Source organism: Limulus polyphemus, unplaced genomic scaffold, assembly GCF_000517525.1.
Source record: "Limulus polyphemus unplaced genomic scaffold, Limulus_polyphemus-2.1.2 Scaffold3111, whole genome shotgun sequence".
NCBI lineage: Eukaryota > Metazoa > Arthropoda > Merostomata > Xiphosura > Limulidae > Limulus > Limulus polyphemus.
Window position 1 is genome coordinate 6,995 of NW_013668721.1, and position 6,178 is coordinate 13,172.

Consider the following 6,178-nt stretch of genomic DNA (forward strand, 5'->3'; position numbering starts at 1 on the left):
AGTGGTGTAGGAAGGAATTGCAAAGTGGGGGTGCTTGGCTATATATAGTCATGCAGATTTTTCAATGAGAGAATTGAAAGTATAAGGACTTGTTAAAAACATACCATCCCAGAAAATTAATATAATAATAAAATTTACAGTTGCTATACAAGTCAAACATGTAAATGTGGTGCTGTTACAAACCCCTGGGTCGGATGCCTCTGTGTTCATTGTGCAATCTACAGCATCTGATTACAAGGTTGAAAACTTTTAGAAGTAATCAAATTGCATCTATTTTTTAATGCACCAAAAGTCAATAATGGTTTATTAACAAAATTTATAATGATCATTGTGGACTAGCACAGCAGTGAAAGATATATCTTACAGAATTGATTCACCAATAATTTGTGTGTGAAGGGATGTCTGGGTAAAGTATCAACCTGTTTAATAACGTTCAGTGTTGTCTAAAAAGAACCACACAGATAAAGGCTTATTTTGAAACTACTTAGTTTAAAACAAAGTGCTAAATATCAAAGCTGAAGTTTGCTTTTAAAAATTAATTTTAATTACTGAATATTCTAAATAATGTTTTCAGTAAGAACTGGAAATTGTGGTGTTTCAATAAGATATCTCTGCTAAATTTTATTTGCATGCATAATTTCCTGCTTATGTAGATTTACCTATTTTATTTCTACACATAATTTCCTGTGTTATCTAGGTTGTACCTATTTATATTTCCATACACAATTTCCTGTTATCTATGTTGTACATATTTTTATTTTCATACATAATTTCCTGTGTTATCTAGGCTGTACATATTTTTATTTTCATACATAATTTCCTGTGTTATCTAGGTTGTACATATTTTTATTTTCATACATAATTTCCTGTGTTATCTAGGTTGTACATATTTTGTTATCATACATAATTTCCTGTGTTATCTAGGTTGTACATATTTCTATTTTCATACATAATTTCCTGCGTTATCTAGGTTGTACATATTTTTATTTTCATACATAAGTTCCCGTGTTATCTAGGTTGTACCTATTTTCATTTCCATACTTAATTTCCTGTGTTATCTAGGTTGAACCTATTTTTATTTCCATACTTAATTTCCTGTGTTATGTAGGTTGTACCTATTTCAATACATAATTTCCTGTGTTATCTAGGTTGTACCTATTTCAATACATAATTTCCTGTGTTATCTAGGTTGTACCTATTTCAATACATAATTTCCTGTGCTATGTAGGTTGTACCATTAATGGTATTTCTGTTTGAATAGGAAACAGGCTCAATATAAACTTGTGTGTGAGTTGCAGAGTATTAAATAATCAAGAAACTTAAGATATTGTAATTATAACTGAATCATTTTAGTACTTTGTTTATGAACTGTTAACATGCCATATTAGTAAGCAGTTTAAAAGTTGAATCAGTTTTTTACAAACACCGTTCCATTTATATGAGACCTTAAAAAGACAGATTTTAATGTACCTATTATTTTTCTTTACATGTATTAAAGTTTTGATAATACAGTCATGAAAACTTGCTAGGCTTAAAAGAAAGCTAGTGAAAGGATCCCCACAGTGAGGGGCAGAGCCTGTCAAGATCCTTGACCACTGGTATTCTCTGCCACTCATAGACCTACACATGAAAATGCAAGTTCAGAAGCAGGTTACTGAAGGGCTGGATGCTATCAACAAGAGCAGTCTACCAGAACAACATCAGATCTGATGTTTTCAGTTTACCCTGCTTCTCTGGCCTTTGCAAATATACGAGATAGCTTTCTTTTGAGTTGAAGCTTGGTGTGTCTATAACCCTTATAACCAACCCAAAATCACCCTATACAGTTCCTCTACAAAAGTGCAGCTGCTAATGAAACCTCTACTGGATGAGTACAAAATGAATTAAAGATGCCAATGTTTGTGGGTGAATGCAATTTCTCCACCAAGCAATCCCAACCATGGCCAATTTTGACTCCACAAAAATCGTGAAAAACACAGAAAATCGAAAACTGTCTATATAACTGCTTGAAACCTGCAAGAAGATATCTTTGTACTAAATCTCATGTAAATTGGCTGAAACACAGCAGTGTAATTATAAAAAAACAAATAAAATTATGCTTTTTATGGCATATTGACCCTCCCTATAATTTCTAAGAATGGGCAAGTCCACCACTTTTGTTTTTCAATGTTTGAGACCTGTAGAAAAGTATCTTTGTACCAAATTTATCGAAATATGGCTGAGTAATTGATCAAAACTCCCAAAATTATGCCTTTTTGTGAGCTCTGCTCCACTGAGAAAACACTCCAACTGAGCATATCTAACTTTTTTTGTATGTTAACGTGTTGGACACATGAAAATTTATATTTGTGCCAATTTTCATCTTAATTGCTGTAAATGTGACCGCACAGGAGCCCAAAATATACATTTTTGGGTTGTTTGATCTTTCACCCCATAAAATCCTTAAAAAGACTTAAATAAAAAAAAATTAAAAGGTGCCTTGGCATATTGGATCAAGGTATAACCCTACCAAGCATCAAGTCAATTCACAGAGAAATGATGGAATGGTGGTCGATTGAAAAGTCTGGAAGAAGAAGAAAACATAGAAAAATAGTATGTCTCTCTGTGGAGACATAATAAGAATAGGGTTATATATAATATTGTTCTACTCTTCTGGTTCAGTTGACAAGGACGTACAGCCAGATGGTTGCACTGGCCCCAAGTAGAAGGTTGTAGAGGCAGCTGAGAAGGTAGAGTAGGTTGTACTTGAAGAAGACTGTCAATGCTGTGCAACAGAACAGGAGGGGTATTAACTGATAGTAAAACCACTAGTGGTTCAAGCAAGACAAGAGCAGAAGACATAAGCTGATGACGGAAGAACTTTGGATGGTTTAGGAGGAGAAAAGGATGGCTCAAGCAATCTCCCAGCCACAGCAAGGGTGGGAGTGGACAAAATAAGAAATGGCAGTTGAGACAGATGTGAGCTGGTCTGCACAGATTGGTGTATAATCTTCTGCCCACACTGGCAAACCTCCAGAAGTGGAAGATGGCTGAATTAGATGCTTGTGTCTTGTGTGCACCCTGGAACATATCCTGGGAGCTTTTGAACTCATTATGCAGCAGTACACTTGGAGACACAACCAAGTGCTATGTGCACTGGAAAGTCAATAAAGATGGACTACCAAAGAAACAGTTTATACAGATTGTGAAGTAAGAGCAGCCCAGAGAGCACCAGTAGCCAAGCACTCCCATTATGCTCCTTCAGCCAAGTGAAGAGTGGCAGTTAAAGGCCAACTTTAAAAAATCCCTAGTCTTCCCAAGCACAATTTCTCTCACCATGCAGCACCCTGACATGGTGTTATGGTCAGAATTAAGAAGAAAAGTACTCACAGCAAAGTTGGCAGTGCACTAGCAGGTGAACCTAGAGTGGACTTATGATAGGAAGTTGACAAGCTACAATGGTCTGCAAAATCAGTGTGAGAATGGGGATTGGAATTGTCATGTTTTACCAATTTAGGATGGGTGTAGGGGGGTTTGCAACTCAATCCATGGTCAGTTTACTGAAAAAACCTGGGGATCATGACACAAGAAAGAATGATGTACAGGAAGCAACTGAATCTGCATCATCATAGATCTGTCAGAAGAGCAATAAGACAAAGCTGACAATGTCCAATGCCCCTGGTGGCACCCTTGTAGATACCGCTGAGATTGCTCTACTGAGTGTTATCGTAGTGTAAATTGATGAAAGAATAACAGCTGAAAGGGGAGAGATATCAAGTATACTTTATTTAAATGCTGCAATATGTGCAAAAAAAAAGAGTAAATTTGCAATTATTGGACTTACCTTAAAAATTCTTTAGAGACAAAACTTGATTCCTCTGTGTATATACACTTTCAAAAAAGTGAAACATTATGACAAATACAATATTTTTGTAATTATTTAATTTAATTTTTGTGAAGAAACATTTTAATGGTTTTGAAACTGATCTAGATTTAACCACGAATATGAAAACTTATATAATGAACAGTTTTTAATTCATACAGATTTTCAAATAGTTCAATTCTAAATTATTCAAGATTATATCTCAGATGAAATAACAGAAAAAAAAATTGACAACTACCATGATATATTACCAATTCTTTCTAGCAAGGTCTTCTTCACAAATCTATTACATTGTTTTCCACCCTTTTTGTCGAGTATGCTTTACAAACCAAAGGTTTTATAAAAAAGTCAAAGTGCATTTGCATGGTAAAAAAAAACAAAAAAAACAACATGTTTCTAGAATTTTTTTCTTATATTCTAATTCTATTATTGGCACCAGTATTTCCAAATATACATAATATATATATTTAGGTTCAAAAAGCAACACTGATATAATTAGTCAAATTATATGAAAACTTTTTTTTTATAACTTCTTTGGTTCCCTTTGTGTCTCTTTGAAGTCACTAATGGTATATCCTAGTGAGAACAGAAGAAAACAAATAGGTAAGCATTTACAATTCACTTCTGCCACAAACTACAACTTATTACAAAAACAAGTTTCACGCAGTGACTATTAAAATAAGGTTCCATAAAAGTAACCATTAGATTAAGTTTTACAATGAATAGTGATGTTCATGAAAACTGGAATTTTTTTTAACTACTCTCAACTTTCAACTAAATTCACCAAAAATATCATAGTAAATATATACAGGGTAAATAAAAACAAAGAAGGCAGGAACTTTTAAGGTAAACAAAGATATCCATTAATATAAGAAAAAATAACATACACTACTCACAAAAATTAAAGGACAATGATGTTTTGATGTGTTTTGTTTTTCAAGATGTGAAGAATAAAATCCACAGAGATGTTCAATATTGATGAAACTTGTTTCTTACAAATATCACGTTTAAACAATACCAAGCAAGTTAAAAATTCATTTACAAATAACAAAAAAGCAAACTTAGTGAAAAATGCCAATATTTGGCTGCCCGGGTATTTAAGAACATGTTATATATTAAGATGAACAAACTTAATAAAATGAGTCTTTAGCAGCTGGTAGGTTCTCTATTGTTTATGACTTCTCTGCACCTATTCCCATACAGCTGATGACATTTAAGATGATTTGCTGGGGCAGCACAGTCTACTCTTGGACGAGGACAGCTCTGAGTTCCTGGACAGTCATAGGAGCAGGTTGTCTGTCTGTAATTGCTCTCCATAGCATGACCCCATATGCTGAATCAAGTCTAGTGACTTAGCAGGTCAGTCCGGTGTCTATATTCCTTCATCCTGAAAATTTGCTGCATGATCCTGGTGGTGTGAGGACAGGCATTATCCTACCGACACAAAAACTCATTCCTGACAGCACCAGCAAAAGGGTAAACAAAGGGTACCAGGATCTCATCCATGTAACGTTTTGCAGTCAGGGATCCTCCATCCACCAGATAGAGGTCTGTACGACCCTGCATGCAGATGCCACTCCAAATCATAATTGAGCCACTTTAAAAGGCATCATGGTGGACAATGCTACATGCCAAATATCGCTCCCCTTCACATCTCCAGACCCTCTCATATTAATCACTTGGAGATACACAGAACTTGCTCTCATCTGTACAGTACAGTACTGTGGCACCTTGGGGTTAGTACAAGGGTTCTAAATGGTATCCTGGACCTGAGCTAAAATTGATGGAGCCTGTTCCTGGCCATTAACCCCTTCAAGACGGGTCACAGTGAAAGGCCATGTCATCTCACTTGTTGACTTGCATTCAACATTTTCTTGAACTACTGTTTCATGAATTTATGTCAGTGAGATTGGTATCAAACTGTAGATTATAATTCAAATTTTAGTAAAATATATTACTCAATTTCTTAATTTAAAAGTAAATATTAAAAAACAGATAAACAAAACATCGATTTTTGTGTGTCATGTGGTAAGTTGAATGCAGCATTGGTTCAAAGTAGATGTTTGTGAAGTCAAAATACCAAGTCTAAAGTTTCGTATGAATTAGAAACTCAAATTACCGATATTGACAAGCCAGAATATGAAACAAAAATGTCTTATATTTTCTATTTGCTAAGATATTGCTCATATAATAAATCAAACACAGTGGCACCCTGCCCATCTCTTGCTATTTTTGGAAACGCCCATTATATACACTTACTTCTATATATCACATGAATAACCAATCAGAAGCTCAGAATATCCCCCTAGTGGCTTT

The 6,178-nt window shown here is 34.7% G+C and overlaps 1 protein-coding gene across 3 annotated transcripts in view; it reads right to left on the reverse strand.

The window, feature by feature from the left end:
- Positions 1-3,746: 3,746 nt before the first annotated feature.
- The window catches only part of LOC106468684 (protein ABHD13-like), a 48,150-nt gene continuing 45,718 nt past the window's right edge, over positions 3,747-6,178 (reverse strand). For all 3 annotated transcript variants that reach the window (XM_022397049.1, XM_013929123.2, XM_022397048.1), the window contains one exon: positions 3,747-4,438. The gene's annotated coding sequence lies outside the window, so the exon portion shown is untranslated. The remainder of the gene's footprint in view (positions 4,439-6,178) is intronic.